We start from the raw sequence: 20,243 nt of genomic DNA, 5'->3' as shown, positions 1-20,243 counted from the left end.
GTGAATACATATATATTATTTTACGTGAATACATATTTTGTATTATGTTAACAATTAAAACGCGTTTAATCTGCCACTATGTACAAGTACGAAATAGGAATCAACACAAATGTGTATAGATTTTGAAAAACGATCAAATAATATCATAAAACGTTTGAAATTATGTAAATATGACTAAAACAAACAGATATCCTGCAACCAAAACCAGTAGATGCTGGCCGACAACGGTCTGTAAAAAGACATACAAATACTAAAGAAGAAACATTTGTAAAAAATCGGAATAGGGCTATTGGGACACAAGGCCGTTGGTTTAACGTGAAACGTTACAGAACTTGGATGAAGTTCCTCTAAGCTACAAACAGACTAATTTCTACTATCTGTAGACTTAAACGGGAGACCCACCATCTTATTTTTTGAATAAAACAGAAAGTCTCCAATGGAAAATTTTAGTTCCTTCATTTACAGATAAATCTATTTCAGCGCGAAAGCGTTGGGATTTTATTGGCATCTATCGACTTGCTACAGGTATTACATAAACGAAATGCCGCAACATTTTCGCCGGGGAATTTAGTCTGAAGAAGAAGAATTAGGCAGGAGCTTTCGCCTGCTTTAAATCTTTGTCGACCCAAAATCCATCACAAACGCTGCAAGATAGACAAAACGGATTGTTTTCAAATACCGTTTTGAAGCGTAGGTCCGCTGCACGCCAATGGTCCTGCACTGCATCAGTTCGACTGATTTTGATATCCATCAGCCCGGGAACGTCTTAGACACAAGTATGGGTGTTACCTTCACTCGTTATGTCCATTAGTTCGGATACAGAAGCGGAAGAGGTGCTCGTGCCGTTCATTAAGCGCGCCGTGCCAGCTTAGCGACACTCCCAAAAACGTCTTGCTCGCTTGGCACCGGACATTGAGGTAACCATGCGTGACCCATAACCTCTCCTTTCCAACGATTTGCGTAATTTATATTTCCGGCTGACTTTTGCGCGGGCCGAGGCTGACATATTGGATTTTTATTCTTTTTAGATAGATTTCATACGAAAGCTACCACCTATTGTAATGGGTATTATGACTCGACTTCCGGAAAATTTCGTCATATCTTCGCGTTTCACATCACATCCCCCAGACCCCAAAACCACCGTCAATTCAAAAGTTTAAATATACATTTATATATAAATATATATATATATTTCACTTTCTTATGGACATACTGCCGTAATTTTGCCCCAATCACTTTTAAATTAATATATATAATATAATCATTTAAAATCTTGTTCGAGTTCGTTAATGGGAAAAATCGGACCATGGGGGGTGGAAATGGGGAGGCTTTTTCGAAAAAAAACAAAATATCGCTATAACCTTCTTATTAAGTAAAATTATAAATTCTTTTAAAATTCCTACTATTCTTTGGATAAGAGCCTAAAACTGTTCTAAATAAAGTTATTTGATATCACCAACCACTTGTCTAGGGGGTGGGAAAAAAGGCGTTTCGAAGAAAAAAAAATCATACCCTCCTTATCAGGCACAGTATCGAATCGTTTTAAAATGGTCGTTAGTTCTCTCAAGATTACCTAAAACGTTTTGTCTGAAACAATTTTTAATATGACCAATCCTTACGATAAGGGATGACAAAAACAAAAAAAAAAAAACAGAAAAACAAAATATCGCTATAACTTTCTTATTAAGTAAAATTACGAATTCGTTTAAAGTTCCTACTATTCTTTGGATAAGGGCCTAAATTTATCTAAGTAAAGTTTTTTGATATCATTAACCATTGGCCCAGAAGGTGGAAAAATGGGGTTTCGAATACAAAATAAATCATACCTGCCTTAATAGGCACAGTATCGAATCGGGTTAAAGTGGTCATTGTCCTCTAAACATTACCGAAAACTTTTGTTTGAAACAATTTTTTATATGACCAACCCTTACGACAAGGGATGATAAAAATATTGCTGGAATTGTAAGATGGGGCATGTCGTATACTAAATATGTGAAACTTTTTTTCATATGCAACCATTCTCGTATTAAGTAAATTTGAAGTTTTTCTTAACTTTTAAGGTAGAACTCTTTTTTATCCACTACTTGGCACTGGTGAAATCTACCTCCGCCTTCCGGCGTACCGATAAGGATTTTTAAATATTTACTTCAATGTGTTTACAAGTAAATACTGTCCAAAATACATTTATTACTTAAATCGATCTATCTCGACAAACTCTAAACACAAACACACGAATCACCATGCTATCACGTCTAAGTCGTGAACTAAACTGAATGGAAATGAGCGAGAGCTGATTTGCGTTGTGCCTTTTTCCCGACAACTTGCTGTCAGTGACGCAAACTCAAAGTCGTATCAGCGAGCTGACATGTAAGTTATAAAATAACACCGCATTTTAGTCTCTAAGTCTAAATCCCTAGCTAAAATACAAAAAGATTTATATCGTCCGGCAGGACGATATAAAACTTTTTGTTAAGCTACAAATTTCTGTTCTGGTACCCGTATGTTTCGGTATGATTTTAAAAACGGTTACGTCAAAATTTTCACAATATTTATATTTCCGATAGGATTATCGTAATTGTTATTTTCTGTTCTTCCTAGCAGTGTCATTCTAACGTTTGTAGTAGATGTCTTTTGTGGTACCTATATTCACAAAACTACTTATAACACACTGAATGTTAAAACTCAGATCAAGAAACACTATTTGCTATATACGTGTGAACAACTTAAAACTTAACCGAGCCGGTTCGAAAGTTGCTACAGACACATTAGGGCCAATAATGGTTTTGTATATTTCTACCGGGTGATTCAAAAGGGATTTCACAACTACATACAAAAATTTATTTAGATAACATACATATTCTGTTCAGAATTCTGTACAGAAGAATTGAGAGAAGACTGGAAGAAGTGTTAGGAGAAGACCAATTCGGTTTCAGGAAAAGTATAGGGACAAGGGAAGAAATTTTAGCACTCAGGTTAATAACAGAAGTAAGATTAAAGAAAAACAAACCAACATACCAGGCATGTATGGATCTAGAAAAGGCATTCGATAACGTAGACTGGAATAAAATCATCAGCATTTAAAAAAAATTAGGGTTCAATTACAGAGCCACAAGAACGATTGCTAACATTTACAGGAACCAAACAGCAACAGTAATAATTGAAGAACATAAGAAAGAAGCCTTAATAAGAAAGGGAGTCTGACAAGGATGTCCCCTATCCCCGTTACTATTTAATCTTTACGAAGAAGTAGCAGTGAATGATGTTAAAGAACAATTTAGATCGGGAGTAACAGTACAAGGTGAAAAGATAAAGATGCGGCGATTTACTGATGATACAGTAACTCTAGCCGAGAGTAAAATGGATTTAGAAGAAAGAATGAACGGCATAGATGAAGTCCTACGCAAGAACTATCGCATGAAAATAAACAAGAAGAAAACAAAAGTAATGAAATGTAGTAGAAATAACAAAGATCGACCACTGGATGTGAAAATAGGAGGAGAAAAGATTATGGAGGTAGAAGAATATTGTTATTTGGGAAGTAAAATTACTAAAGATGGACGAAGCAGGAGCGATATAAAATGCCGAATAGCACAAGCTAAACGAGCCTTCAGTAAGAAATATAATTTGTTTACATCAAAAATTAATTTAAACGTCAGGAAAAGATTTTTGAAAGTGTATGTTTGGAATGTCGCTTTATATGGAAGTGAAACTTGGACAATCGGAGTATCTGAGAAGAAAAGATTAGAAGCTTTTGAAATGTGGTGCTATAGGAGAATGTTAAAAATCAGATGGGTGGATAAAGTGACAAATGAAGAGGTATTGCGGCAAATAGATGAAGAAAGAAGCATTTGGAAAAATATAGTTAAAACAAGAGAGACAGACTTATAGGCCACATACTAAGGCATCCTGGAATAGTCGCTTTAATATTGGAAGGACAGGTAGAAGGGAAAAATTGTGTAGGCAGGCCACGTTTGGAGTATGTAAAACAAATTGTTGGGGATGTAGGATGTAGAGGGTATACTGAAATGAAACGACTAGCACTAGATAGGGAATCTTGGAGAGCTGCATCAAACCAGTCAAATGACTGAAGACAAAAAAAAAAAACATCAAAAATTAATTTAAACGTCAGGAAAAGATTTTTGAAAGTATATGTTTGGAGGGTCGCTTTATATGGAAGTGAAACTTGGACGATCGGAGTACCTGAGAAGAAAACGTAGACTGGAATAAAATCATCAGCATTTAAAAAAAATTAGGGTTCAATTACAGAGCCACAAGAACGATTGCTAACATTTACAGGAACCAAACAGAAGCTTTTGAAATGCGGTGCTATAGGAGATTGATAATAATCAGATGAGTGGATAAAGTGATAAATGAAGAGTTGTTGTGGCAAACTGATGAAGAAAGAAGCTTTTGGAAAGATGTAGTTAAAAGAACAGACATACTTATAGGCCACTTAATAAGGCATCCTGGAATAGTCGCTTTAATATTGGAGGTACGAGTAGAAGGAAAATATTTTGCAGGCAGGCAACATTTGGAATATGTAAAAGAAATTGTTAGGAATGTAGGATGTAGGGGGTATACCGAAATGTAACGACTAGCACTAGATAGGGAATCTTGGAGATCTGCAACAAAACAAGTCAAATGACTGAAGACAAAAAAAACAGATTAGGTTGAGATCTTTTTTCATAGCAAAACACATCAAGTTTGGATTCGTTCAATTTCATTAGTATCGAATTCGACCACCAGCGCTGTCCCCAGTGCTGTTAAAAATTGATACATTTACTTGTTTATAAATGTTTTTGTTTCATGATTTGCAGTCAGTAACTGCAATTCAACGTAATTTTCGTAAAAATGTACGCTAGGGAGCCTCCTAGGAGGCATTCAATTTACTCCTGACACTACAAAATCACCAGAAAGCCCCCGCATAATAATGCGGGGGCTTTCTGGTGATTTTGATTGGTGATTTTGATTTTCTGCTGAGTTGTTCCACAGCAGCTTCAATAGAAGCTGCTGTGGAACAACTCAGAGTAAGGTTTGCACGTAGTCCAAAGAAATCTAACTCGACGTCCGTCACGTGAGACTGGCATTCCACAAACAACTTTTTGGTGCGCATTACATAAACGATTGTACTTGAAGCCATACAAACTAACCGTGGTTTATCACATTCCGGATGACGACGAAGTTTCTCGACTACAGTTTTGTGTGGAGATGATGGATAGTATTATAGACGATACATTTTTAGACAATGTAATTTTTAGGGATGAGTCAACGTTTCAGATCAATGGCAAGGTGAACACCGACAACTACCAAATATGGGGTAGTAGAAATACTCAAGAAACTTTACAGGAATAAGGTCAATGTTTCTTGTGCCTTAAGTAAACAAAGAATGTACGGCTCCTTGTTCTTCCAGGAGGCAACCGTAAACGGTATCGTTTATCTGGACGTGCTTAAAAGTTTTTTAATTCCTTAGTTATACGATGATGACGATGACGGATGCCAATACTATCAGTAAGACTGTGCACCACCTCACTACCGCCTAAAAGTCAAGGATTTTCTTGATACTCGATTCCCAGGTCGGTGGATCGGTCGTGAAAGTCCAATTGCATGGACATCTCCCTCCCCAGATTTGATCCCACTAGATTTTTTTCTTGCGGGGTTTCATTAATGATCAGGTTTTCATTAAAGATTGAGCAGGTAAAGGTACCTTAACCTGTTGAAATAAGACTTCGAATTAACGCCGCAGATGCAGAGGTAACGCTCGATTTGTTGATTAAGGTCTGGAATTATATAGACTTCAAGTTACATACGAGGTGTGTGAGAAAAGTAATGAGATTGGTAACACTGCGAGCGATCTGGCAACGCTATGTCTACCGGTCTGTGCTAGACAGATTTGCTCATCCTTTCCACATGCTCAGTACGAGTTTCAACTCCGTTCAGCCAACAGATTATTTTCGACAGCCCCATCAGTAAAGTTGTGCTTTTGTTGTCTATTACGAAAATGGAGCTCGGAATTTAGAACTTTAGAGCGACGTTGTGCAATGAAGTTTTATGTTAAACTTGGGGAATCCGCGAGTGTGACCTTTGAAAAGTTGAAACAGCTTTATGGGGAACATTGCTTATCAAAAGCACAAGTTTTCCGCTGGCACAAATCATATTTGGAAGGCCGAGAACACGTTGAGGATCAAACTCGCTCAGGGAGTCCTTCAACTTCAAAATCTGATGAAGACGTTGAGCGTGTGAGGGTTCTTGTGAGATCAGACCGTCGTCTAAACGCTTTCACCGTACATCAAATTTTGACAGACGATTTGGACATGCGAAATCGGTGCCGAAAAACCTCACAACGGAACAGAACAATCGAAAAAACGTGTGCGTTGACCTTCTTGAGAGGACTGACAATGACCAAGAATTCTTCAGTCATGCGATCACAAGTGATGAATCCTGAATATTTGAGTACGATCCTGAAACAAAGCGGCAAAGCGAAGGGTGGCAAACTCCGTCATCTCCTCGACCGATAAAATGTCGAATGTGCAATCAAACATCAAAACCGTGCTGATTTACTTTTTTGACAGTATCGTGCATAACGAATTTTTCCTCTAGGACAAACTGTCGACCAAGTGTTTTCGAAGGTATCCTTGAAAGGCTCAGGAAAAGAGTGATTTGTGTGAGACCAGACATTACAGACAAGTGGATGCTTCATCGTGACAATGTCCCGTGTCACACGGCCATTTCCATCAGGTAATTTCAAAACGCAATCCTACCGTTCCTCAACCCTCCTATTCACCTGATTTGAGTCCTTGTGACTTTCTCCTTTTCCCAAAATTGAAACGCCTTAAAAGGACGTCAGTTTGGAACTCTGGAGGACATTCAAAAGACTGTGACCGACCAGTTAAAAGCCCTATAAGTTGAAGCCTTTCAGCGCTGCAACCAGGAGTGGAAATAACGACTCCGCCGGTGTATAGCTGCCCAAGGGAACTACTTTGAAGGGGATAATATTGTTGCTTGAATAAACTAAAAACTTTGGTAAGTAAAAAGTCAGGCTCATTACTTTTCTTACACACCTCGTATATGTTCCATTATAAATGGAACCCATATCCAACCAAAGTGAATGTTTGGTGATAAACTTGAAGAGTTTTTCTGTGAAATGAGACCTCAACCGAACCTTTAAGTTATCTAAATAAATATATATGTGCTTTTAAAATTGTTAAGTCCTTTTTGAATCACCCGTTATTCTCATCTGTTGTTGTCAGTTATAGTTTTGTATGTCGCAGTATAGTTTTGTTATCTACAGTTCAGTTTTTCTGCGTGGCGGAGTGGTAGGATCTCGGCCTTCCATACGGAGGTGCCGGGATTGAATCCCAGTCAGGCATGGCATTTTTTCAAACGTTATAAAACTTCCATTTCATTTTCCTTTTTACAGGCTTCAAGCTTATAAGATGAGTCAATCATAAATAAAAGTTTTTTTCGATGGAAGAAAGGCTTGCGTTTTTGGAACCTTATATGCGTCATGGATCCTTTCAATAAACTTTAAATATTTACGGAAAAATTTCCGAATGCCAATAATCCCAGCAAAGATTAGAATAAACGATTCGTTTAAAAATGGGATACTCGGTTTTAAACACAAAACGTAATAGGCGATCTTCTGTATTACTTCAGAGGCCATAGCTGATATTAAACGAAGAAGTTATGCTTCTCCGAAAAAATATTTGCCGATTCACAAGACATCATTACAACCCAATATAAAATAAACATCCTGCCGTAAGATTCTTCATATATATATTTATACATTTGTATATAAGTGTTTCTAAATGGTGAGCTGGCCATACTTTGTCGAATTCTACTTGTAAAATTAAACAAAAAGATCCTTAGGAAAACTGGGAATTCTCCTTCTTTCTCCCCATGTCCGCCATTTTATATAAAAATTTATATTTCAAGTTCGGATAGACGAATCACATTAATATTTGATAAGCGTCTTGTTAATAAAGTTTTAAAATTAGCAAAAAATCAGGAACCTTCGCAAATTAAAAAATTGCCATGTTTATTTTTCAATTTGTTATATCTCCATAAATATTAGTTTTATCAGAATTAATATTTTTACTAAATTATTAAGCCTTTTACTTTAAACATAATGACATTTATTATTTTTAAATCGGTTAACAAATAGCCGAGTTATGGTAAAAAATTGATGTTGTAATTATGTGTCTGTTTTCATGTCCTCCACTTTATGTTCAATTAGATGAAATATTAATTGTTTTTATTTATTGTTAATTCTAGTATTGTAAATTAGTATCAAATTAAGTAATAATTTTCTCACAATAATAGATCTAATAATTATGACAGGAAAATTACATCAATTTTCTCCTACAACTCGACTATTTATTAATCGATTTAAAAAAATAAAATGTAATTTTATTCAAAATAAAAGGCTTAATATTTTAGCAAATAACATATATTTTGATAAAACTAATATTTATGAAGATATAACGGTTAATAGACGCTTAATATTAATATGATTCGTCAATCCGATCTTGAAATATAAATATATATATAAAAATGAATGTTTGTCTGTATGTGTCTTATGCCTTCCTAAACCGTTAATCCGATAGTGATAAAACTTTGGGGAATGGTTGGACGCTTGCCAGTGAAGGTTTCTCAATTAGTTTGGACCCGCTTGGTGGCGCTGGCGTCGAGATATTTCGAAAAATTGTATTTATGGTCCGATTTGCCTCGTATTCAGAATACGTGTTACTTACATGGAAAGAATTATCTCTGCAAAAAATGAACCCGCTAGATGGCGCTGAGATATGTGCTAGATGGCGGTTGAGATATTTAGAAAAATTATATTTATGGGCCGATTTGGTTCATATTCAGAATATGAATATTAGTTACGTGAAAAGAAATATTTTTGCAAAAACTATATCCGCTAGGCGTGGGCCGGTGTCGAGATATTTACGAAACAAACAAACAAATATACAAACAGACTTTTTTATTCTATATATATATATATATATATATATATATATATATATAGGGAAAAGGTGGAAAGTGAAAAGGGGAAAACGGGAAAGGGTAAAAAGGAAACTGGGAGAAGGGTGAAAGGGAGAAGTTGGGAAGTGAAAAGGGGAAGGAGAATAAGTGAAAGGTAAAATTTGTGAAGTTCGGTTTTTTAATTTTTTTATCCAATTTTCAATTGTGTTTATTTAAAAGCATCATATATATATATATATATATATATATATATATATCTCTCTCTATATATATATATATATAGAGAGAGAGAGAGAGAGAGCAATAGCGAAGCATTGCCGGGTCTGCTAGTTTTTAAATAAAAAGAAGAAAAAGGAAGAAAGGGGGAGAACGAAGCAGAAATTACCTTTTTTTTCTAAGGATATTTTTTGTTTAGTTTTACATGTATAATCCGAAAAAAGTACAGCCAGCCCAACATTTTAGGAACTTTCTATATATATAATTTATTTTTTTAATAATTGTTTTGACGTACTGGATAGACAAATAAATTGTAGTTATGAAAAATTGCAGTAATTATAATAATAATACTGGATTTTTTTAAGGTTATTCAAGGTCATAGTATATTTATTTACAATATCGGCAGTAATTAATACGCGAAAAAATTTCTCATTGTTTTATGTTTCCCACATAATTTCAGTAATTTTATTTTATGCTTAGTGTAAATAATATATGTTCAGTGCTTGAGTTTGATACTTAATAATGACAAAAAATCATTACTCCAAACATCATACCTATTTTTAATCTCTTAGTTCGTTACAAGAATTACATTTTTTTTCCAACTATTTCGACGATTGAAAGAAAAAGTGTGCGCGTAAACGTGTAAAAGGAAGTTTTTTAGAATGTATAATCATTACTAATTATTTTTGTGTAATAAAATTGTTTAATTAAACAAGAGATTAAATACGACTGTCAAAAAAAAAACCATTGCTGTTGAATGTAGTATAATTAAAGAGCGTTCGGTTTGACAATTTTGTATATAGTATAATTGTGTTTTCAAATTTTTTAATTTATTTAAACGTATTTATATATACATATATATAAATACCGGCCTGTATATATATATATATATATATATATACACAGGCCGGTCCATCTAGCCAGAACCTTGACCCTTGTGGCTCAGGTCATCTCAGAAGAATCCTGGAGCCAACTTAGAGGCTCCTCGGGACCAAGGAGCCTATCCGTGGCCGCATAGCCCGCGTCAATCGCTATTCCCAATTTTCCAGAGGGACCGGCGCCGTGGACACTCGTAGAGCTTGCTTCGATCGCCATTCCCATTTACCCAGAGGACTTCCTGGATCACGGAACTGTACGTTATACTCATAAATGCGAGAAAAATACTGATAAATCATAATTGTAGTATTCAGACTTTATAGAAACCCGAAAAAAAAAAACTAAATTACGAAAGATAGACTAATAGTAAATTTTTCTTTTTCCTGTTAAGCCTCCGGTAATTACCTTTCGTATAATACTTTAGAGGATGATACGTATGAGTGTAAAGAAGTGTAGTCTTGTACAGTCTCAGTTCGATCATTCCTGTGATGTGAGGTTAATTGAAACCCAACCACCAAAGAACACCGGTATCCACTAAGACTAATAGTAATGGTAGCTAAAGTTCACACACCTTTGACAACGAAAAATTCATAACTTATTTCACTGACATGGTTGTAGAAAAATTATAATTAAGTAAAATGATTTCCTTAATGAATATCTTTTAATTCACAACTTCACCCTTTTTGGGGGCGAATATTTTTAATATTGTAACCTTCAAGGAAGCTAGTTGATGACTTAAAACCTTCCTTGGAAGAACATTTTAATTGTATCCTACAAATTTCAAAGTAATCGAACAGTTGGTTGTCGCGTAATGTGATAACAAACGAACTTATGTATGTGTGTGTGTACGAGGGTAAGTCAATTATTATCCGCAACTTAGTTATATTTTTTTATGTTGGTAGTACTGTCGTGTTGCGTAGATGCATGTGTGGTTTAATTGTTGTTATGTCTGTGAAGGTTTGATACTGCTAGGTTAGTTCATTATCGCTGCCCTGCCGTTAACCATGGCTGCTCCGCTTTCTGTTTGCACCAAAGAGGAGCAACGTTTCAGTGTGATCCGTTTTTGTGGTCGGAAAGTGTGTCAGGGGCCGAAATTCATCGAAGACTTTCGGTACAGTACGGGAACAGTGTGTTGCCGCAAAGGAGTGTCTACGAATGGATTGAAAAGTTCAAAAATGGTCGCACAATTGTTACGCATGACGAATGAGCCGGACGACCGTTTACCGCCACAAATGAGGAAAACATTAAGCGTGCACGCGACACGGTTTTCTTAGACAGTCGAGTAACTATCGATGAAGTGGCACATCCTCTACAAATTAGTCACGGTTCTGCCTACGAAATCGTTCACAACAGACTTGGGTTTCATAAAGTCTGTGCAAGATGGTTCCCAAAACAACTCGCAAAGTCGCATAAACAAACGCGCTTGAATATCTGCCAAAAACAGTTGGACGCTACGGTACCGAACCGGACATCTTCTTAGAAAGAATCAACACCGATGTCGAAACACGGATTCATCATTACAAGCCGTAGAGTAAACGGCAGAGTATGGAATGGGAACATCCAAATTCGCCCGGCAAAAAAAAGTTCAAGACCCAACCGTCCGCAGGAAAACTGATGCTTACGGTTTTTTGGGACTCACAAGGCCCATTACTGGAACATTATGAGGAAAGGGGCATGACAATAAACAGTGCGCGTTACAGTGAGATGCTTATTGCCAAGCTGAACCCTGCAATTCGAAGCAAACACCGAGGACTGCTGTCGAAATGTATTGTTGTTGCACGACAATGACCGTCCACATTCTGCTGCCCACACTACTGTAACGCTCCAGAAACTCGACTTTGAAGTACCGGCTCGTCCTCCGTATTGTCCTGATCTTTCCCTTTCTGACTACCGCTTGTTTGGTCCACTCAAAGAGGCATTTAGGGGCCTTCGATTTACCTCGGACGAAACAGTAAAAGAAGCGGTGCATTCCTGGCTCGCAGCATAACCGAAAACTTTCTTTTAAAGGGCATCAGGAAGCTTGTGCCACGATGGACCAATTCCGTTGAAATGCAAGGGGATAATGTTGAAAAATGATGTACATGTAAGTTTCCTAGTTGTATTGCAATAAAATTTATAACTATATTGTGGATAATAATTGACTTATTCTCATGTGTGTGTGTATATATATATATATATAGATATAGATTTCCAAATTACCGTGATCTGTATGATCGAAAGTGTACCGGAACCATGCAAAAGTTAGCGTTCAACTTTCAAACAAATACCCCATTTGAATTTTGAAAATCGGTCGACTGTTTGCAGAAATATTATAACAGCATGTCATTGCACCTCCCAGAACAGAGCTCCACGGTCACCGCGTTTGTTACTGGTCGATGGTGATGATTGATCTATCCTCTCACGAGGTTCTCGCATCACCCCATAACTCTAAACTGATACGCAGTCCGCACGGATAGCCCATTATTATTAAACAGAAGATTTTAAATTAATATAATCCCTCAGTATCTCGAGATTTCACCTAATTAAGATCATATCTTTCTTTGGAACATTTGTTAACAATTAAAAAATAACAATATTTTAAAAATAAACATTTTTGTAAAATTGTACCCACACAAAAAAAAATGCTGTTATTGGCGTCCGATTTGTTGTGATGTCACAGGTGAGCATCCCAACCCCGTAGGGGAAGACACCCGCCTAGTGACGTTCCGGTCGCCCCCCCCCCCCAAATTACTAGCCCTATTGGGTTTAGAGGGAATCGTCCATTACCCTCTGACTTTTTACATCTCATAGTAATAAGCCTGGCCTCGTTGGGATGCCACCGAGGTAAATGCCTCGGTAGACATTTACACCGGTGATTTATTAACTCGGCTTTTGTCTTCGCTGTAGGCCTGGTCCGGACATCTGAATGTCCTACTTCATTTCCCTCTGAATTAGCTAACCGAGTTAGCGGAAGCACGAACCCCGCGCCTAGTTCTAATTTTATTGACCCAATTTCTGTGAATGTCTAGAAATTCGAGGCAAATTAACACATCATACCACCAAAAATGTTACTCGTAACAACGAAATTTAGTCCTAATTCCCTTACTGACCTCATACTTTAGTTCATACCCCAGACTTTGGGTCACAGGTGAGCAGTATAATTAAATAAATGAATAGTATTTAAAGCATGGCCAGGTTTCGAAGACGATCGCCTGGTCGACTCGGTATCTGGTGCGTTAAGCCTCACGGCTACACCAGTTTGCCTACCGTACAAGCGAAATTTGTTCTATGTAATTTGTGAAATTACATTAGTTTAGTTAGTTCCAACCGTTGCCGCTAGTACTGCCACACCTTTATGAATTACGGTATGCGCATGTGTTTTACTAAGAATCATTGAATTAATAAACTAAATATATTGTATTAAAATAAAATGATAATGTTTTAAATTAAATTGTGTGGTAAGCCGTGCTTCAGAAATAACTGCGTAGTCAGCTTTTTATGTTCTACAATTTGATGCTTTGTTTACCCGTTAACAATTATTTTTCAAATAATTTGTTGTATTTCTCTGATGATTAATTACAAGATTGTTAGTAATTTTTATTTTAAAATTTTTGTGTAATTTTCAGAATTTTTTATTAGCTGTTTTTAACAATAACTTTTGTTTTTATAAATTTTTACATCATCAAAAAAGAATTCGTTTTTTGTTTACATTAAATAAGTACTTTTCTGACAACTGTAGTAATGAACTGTTTCTAAATAAAGTTCAAACTTTTCTTTGTTTTATTTAACTTATCTTAGATCATTTTGTTTAGAATTAAATTTTCTACAAATTTTGTTTAAAGGTTTTACTTGTTTATTACCCATTTAACAAAGCTACTTTACGACAAACATAAAAATCTGATGGAGAAACCACCTGAAGATTTCCTTGTACTGCTATTAAACTACATATACACATTATTTAAAAATGAAAAGTACATAAAATTTTATTTCACCGATACCTTCTGATTTTTTTATAATTTTTTTTTTTTATTGCTACAAGGCTCAGCTGATAAATGTTCCACATATACGCATAGCATGGGAATAAAAAAAGATATTGGAATGAAATAAAAAATGCATAAAAATACAATCCCTTAGCTACAAAATTTCATTTCATTCCGTCACTTAAAAATTCTGGCGGCCTTTCTCGGATGTAAATGACTACAGCTTCCTTTACCACATCGTGGTGGTGTAATGATTACCTTTGAGATCCCTCTTGAGATGAAGGAAGTCACACGGAGCTAAATCCAGCGAGTATAACGGATGCGGAATAGCCTAATATTCCTTTGGCCTAATATGCCATATGCGAATATGGCCTAATCGTTCCTTTAGATATGCCTAACTGAATAGCGATGTGTTGCTGGGTGATTCGCCGGTCACTTTGAAGCAAATCGTCCACCTCCTTTTGATGTTTCTCGTCAGTCACAGAAACAGGTCGCCCGCTGCGAGATGCGTCCTCAATTATCGCTTTACCAGCTTCACATTCGCGAAATTTCAACGTCCAGCACAATACTCCTGTCAACAGTTTCACTACCGTAAACCGCTTTTAAACGATGAAAATTATTCGTAAGATTCACATTATCTGCTGTTAAAAATTCGATGTCTGCGCGCTGTTTTAACCGTTTTGACATATTGGCTGTACTCCACCATTTTAACTACTACTGAAAACAAACCAGTAAACGGATTTCAACGCATTATCGTAAGTTTGAAGAGGAGGATTTTAGCTATCATACGCTGCCACACCCAGCTTGATAGTACCTTTTGTCACCGTGTAGCAACCTAGTGTGCAAAATTTATCAGGCGAGCCTCGTATTACTGAATTATTATTTATTGTAATTTTTTTTACAATCGGAGGTTAATAATTAATTATTAATAAATCAATATATTTAAATTTAAAAATAAATTATAAAAAAGAAAATTATGTCTGATTCGAACCGATTTGCCTTCCCCTTGTAAGATCAAATTATTTAATTAATTAAAATTTTATTTGGCTATAACTCTGGAACCAATGAAAATAAGTACTACTTATGATATATCGTTGAAAAGCGCTCAATGTTGGCTTAATACTGCAGTTAAGAAAAATGTCAAAATCACATTTTTGGGATTTGAGCGTTTTTGGACACGTTTGATCCAGTCGATTGTAATGAAAAGGGAAGGTGCACAACTAACAACAGTCCTAAATCAAAAATTTCAACATACTACGGTTAATCGTTTTTGAATTATGCAAGATGTATGTACAGCCATCACGACGAAACTAGTCAAAATGGATATTTCCATTGAAATCTGAAAACCGAAATTTTTACGATTACAATACTTCCTTGTACACGGATGTAAAAGCAGGGTTTTTTACCACAATTTATTGATTTTCACCCAAGATTTCTCAAAAACTACTGCATATAGGTTCTGGGACCTATATTATTCCATTTTTTTATGTCAAAACCTAAAATAAATCACTAATTCTGCTCTTTTATTAACGTCCTAAATATTTTAGTACGACCTTATTTCACCGGGTTAGCTGAAATCCAAGCGAAATTTTTCACTAGCCGTAACTCGCAAACGAAGCTTTTTAGTACATATTTATAAGAACGTTTTCTATTCTTTTCACGAGTAGCATAGATTACGTAAGCCCCGAGAGAAATTCGTGATACACGCTGTAAATACATGCTTTATAATCATAAAGTCATTGTAATGATAAAAACCTGCAAGAAATTAACCCCCTCCAAGAAATTGTAATCACTTAATAAGTATAAATTTTTCATATTTTAATTTTTCAAATTATTCCATATCTTTAATTTTTTTCCTGTTTAGTCTTCGGGAATTACCGTTGTGGTATTACTTCAGAGGATGAATGAGGATGATATGTATGATTGTAAATGAGGTGTAGTATTGTACAGTCTAAGTTCAACCATTCCTGAGATGTGTGGTTAAGTGAAACCCAACCACCAAAGAACACCGGTATTCACGATCTAGTATTCAAATTCGTATAAAAATAACTGTCTTTACTAGGACTTCAATGCTGGAACTCTCGACTTCCAAATCAGCTGATTTGGGAAGACGGGATCACCACTAGACCAACCTGGTGGATTAAATTTTAGAATATCTAGAATTTTTAAACATCTCGCTTTTAACTATTTTATATGTTTGACCCACGTAAGACGATTATCAAAAAGAGGAGGGAGGTCATAAGACTTTGAGATTTTCAAAAATTCCACTTTCAAAATTTTGACCGATCATTAACTATACTTTATTCTTTGTAACTGCTATCGTAACTATATTTCTGTTGTAATGAGAATACCCTAGTCGGAAATTTAAGGAAATTTTATTACTTCAGTAATTCCATTATTATTGTTCTTCGATTTTTTTTGTTGAAAGAAGTGTACTATAAACAAAAATCATTAAAAACACAATAATAGAAATAATTTTTTATACGACCAACTCTTACGGCAAGGGATGACCAAAATAAATAAAAAAATAAATAAATAAACCAGTAAAAACAAAATATCGCTTTAACTTTCTAATTAAGTTATATATCGAATTCATTTGAAGTTTCAACTATTCTTTAAATAAGGGCCTAAAACTTATCTACGTAAATTTTTTTTTGATATCACCAACCATTAGCCAAGGAGGTGAAAAAAAATGGCGTTTCAAAGACAAAAAATCATATGTCTCTTAATAGACACTGTATCGAATCGGTTTTAAGTGGTCATTAGTCCTCTAAACACTACCTAAAACTTTTGTCTGTAACGATTTTTGATATGACCAACCCTTACTGCAAGGGATGACCAATAACAAAAAAAAAAAAAAAAAAAAAAAAAAAAAATCGCTTTAACTTTCTTATTAAGAAAAACATCGAATTCGTTCCTAGTATTCTTTGGATAATGGTAAAGAGGTGGAAAAAATGGAGTTTGAGGACAAAAAAATCATAGCTTTCTTAGTAGGCACAAGATCGATCAATCCGAGTTCGCCTACCCCTAATTTTTCGCCGGTGAAATCTACCTTTGCTTTCCAGCGTGCTGAAAGGAATTTTTTTAAAGTTCTGTTTATTTTGGGTAATAAATAATTTAACAAAATGTAGTGGAATATACAGAGACAATGTATTGGAGGAAAATTAATTGGTCGATAAGAGATAACGTGTTTGCCCCACACATCAATTTTCTTCCTTTTTTGGGAAGAGTTAATTAAGTTATTTAAAAATATAATTAATTTACGCAACAAATTGATTTATTAAATACATACTAATTAAGGTTAAGTAATAGAAACTAATTTAATTATCGACGGAAATGAAATGAAAAGAAAACAATGAAAGGTATAATTATACTGTACAATTAATGTTTGTTAACTTACAAAGAAGTGCGCTGTTGGTATTACTAATGTTAATTACGCTAGAAAACAAAGATTTTTTTTCTTTATGAAGGCTATATATATGTAATCTTTTTGCAACATTTTTAAAGCTGTTTTTTAAAAAATAGAAATGCTCTATTGATTAAAAAAAACTTGTTTACATATTAGTATATAATACTTACATTGCTACAATAAGTTTCACGAGATTAAAAAAATTCATAGAAGATTATATCTTACAAAAACATATGAAAAAAATGTTTCCAAAAAAATTCAAGTATTTTTTTTTTTAAAAAAAAAAAAAAAAAAAAATTAAAATATTGTACTAATTTTCCCCTATTTTTCCAAAAATGGGTTTTCAAATTTTGTACCTTTCAAAAAAGATTAAAAAACCTTAAAACATAGTAGTAAGAAAGTCCTACAACTATGGGTTGTTTCTGATGCACGGCTTACTCACAGAACTTAATTAAAAATATTTATCATTCTATTTAAATAAATTTTTTCGTGTATTTAATTCAATGATTCTAATCAAAAGCGCGAACGCGCGCATGCACGCCGTATTTAATTCGCGCTTATGTGGCTTTCACAACTTACAGAAAACAAATTCCACTTCTACGGCAGACTGGTATAGCTGCAAGGCTTAACACATCGGGTACCGAGTCGACCGGGCGAACGAGTTCGAGACCCAACCAGACCGAGTTACTTTGTTACACCTTTAAATATTAATCATGTATTTCATTCTACCATTCACCTGTGACGTCACAACATATCAATAGTTTAGAACATATTTTGGGGTGAAGGTACGATTTTCAAAAAGATCTTTTTGCAAAGATAGTTATGTTTTAATTGTTAACAAATGTGTCTAAGAAAAATATGGCCTTAATTAGGGCAAGTCTGCAAAGGTTTCTGAATTACTTCGAACCCGGTAGGTGGCGCTGGGATAGAAATATTTTGAAAAATGGTATTTATGGTCCGATTTTACTCATGTTCAGAATATATGTATTAGTTAAGTGAAAAGAAAGCGTTTTGCAAAAATTATACCCGCTAGATGGCGCCGTTGTCGAGATATTTACGAAACAAATTGACTTTCTTCTATATATATATATATATATATATATATATAAAAGGCAATGTTCGTATGTGTGTCCACTGTACACTAAAAAATTAATGAACCGATTTACGTTCGGGGAAAAAGGGAAAAACGGAAAATGGTAAAGGGGAAGGGAAATGGGGAAAGGAGGACATGTAAAGGGAAAGGGGGATAATCGCAAAAGGAAAGAAAAAGGGGGAAGTGGGTAAAAGTGAAACGATAAATTTGTGAAGTTCCGTTACTTTTAGTTTTTCAATGTTTTCAAACTTTCAGTTGTGTTCATTTAATCTATATATATATATATATATATATATATATACATATACATATTCAAATCTAGCAATAGAGAAACATTGCCGGGTCAGCTAGTGTATATATATATATAAAAATGAATTTTTGTTTGTTTGTCTGTTTGTACCGTATGCGTTCCTATACCATTCATCCGACTACGATGAAACTTTCGTGAGTAGTTGTGTGCACGGCCGCGAAGGTTTCTTCTGAATTAGTTTGGACCCGATACATAGCGCTGGGGTCAAGATATTTCGGAAAACATATTCAGGATATATATTAGCTACGTGAAGAACACTTTTTGCAAAAACTATATCCGCCAGGTGGCGGCGGTATCAAAATATTAACGAAACAAACCAAAAAATATATAAACAGACTATCTTCTTCTTTATATAAAACGCAATTTTCGTATGTGTCCACGTTAGACTAAAAAACTACTGGACCGATTTACGTGCGAGTAACTAGGGAGAAGGGAAAAAGGAAAGGGAAAGGGAAAATGAAAAAAGGGAAAGATATATACGGAAAAAGGGAAAGAGATAAAAAGGGAGAAAGGAAATAGGGGAAAGGGGGAAAGAAGGAAATACAGGAAAGGGAAACAAATAAATGAAGAAAAGCGAGAAGGGGAGAAAAGGAAAATTTTGTGAATTCCGTAATGTTCAGTTTATGACGTTTTATCAAATTTTCAATTGTGTTCATTTAACCATTATATCATATCATTATATATAATAATCATAATCATAAAATATATCATAATCATTATATATATAAACACACATGCACACAAAACTAGCAACAGCGAAGCGTTGCCGGGTCTCCAAGTATTTAAGTAAAAATAAATGTTTGTTTGCCCCGTATGCGTTCCTAAACCATTCCATCCGATTGTAATGAAACTTTGGTGAGTTGTACGCACGCCCACGAAGGTTTCTCTAAATTAGTTTGGACCCGCTAAATGGAGCTGGGGTCGAAATATTTCGAAAAATTGTATTTATGGTCCGATTTGGCTCAAATTCAGAATATATATTAGTTAAGGGAAAATAAATATTTTTGCAAAAAATGAAAAAAGGGAAACAGGGAGAAAGGGAAAAAGGGTGGAAAGGAAAGAAGAGATGAAAGGAAAAAGGGAAAGGTTAAATTTTGTTTAAAGTTCCGAAATGTTCTGATTTTTAATGTTTTGTCAAACTTTCCTTTGTGTTCATTTAATCTATATATATATCTAACAATGGTGAAGCAATCCCGGGTCAGATAGTATCTTATAATTTGTTAAATAAATAAATAAAATACAAAAAAAAAACACATGAATGAAAATACACTGTAAATGAATGTAAAATTATTATATACAATTAGTTTTTAAAAATATATAATTTTTATATAAAATATAAAATAATTTATATAAAATAAAAACAAAAAGTTAATATACATATATGTCGAAAGTTTA

The 20,243-nt window shown here is 34.7% G+C and overlaps 1 protein-coding gene across 3 annotated transcripts in view; it reads right to left on the bottom strand.

Moving 5' to 3' along the window:
- The window catches only part of LOC142322458 (epidermal retinol dehydrogenase 2-like), a 231,960-nt gene that overhangs the window by 104,983 nt on the left and 106,734 nt on the right, over window positions 1-20,243 (bottom strand). The gene's annotated exons all lie outside the window — the stretch shown is intronic.

Source organism: Lycorma delicatula, chromosome 1 (genome assembly GCF_047948215.1).
Source record: "Lycorma delicatula isolate Av1 chromosome 1, ASM4794821v1, whole genome shotgun sequence".
Lineage (NCBI taxonomy): Eukaryota > Metazoa > Arthropoda > Insecta > Hemiptera > Fulgoridae > Lycorma > Lycorma delicatula.
Note: the sequence above shows the minus strand (reverse complement) of the source record. Positions and strands in the feature narration are given on the sequence as shown.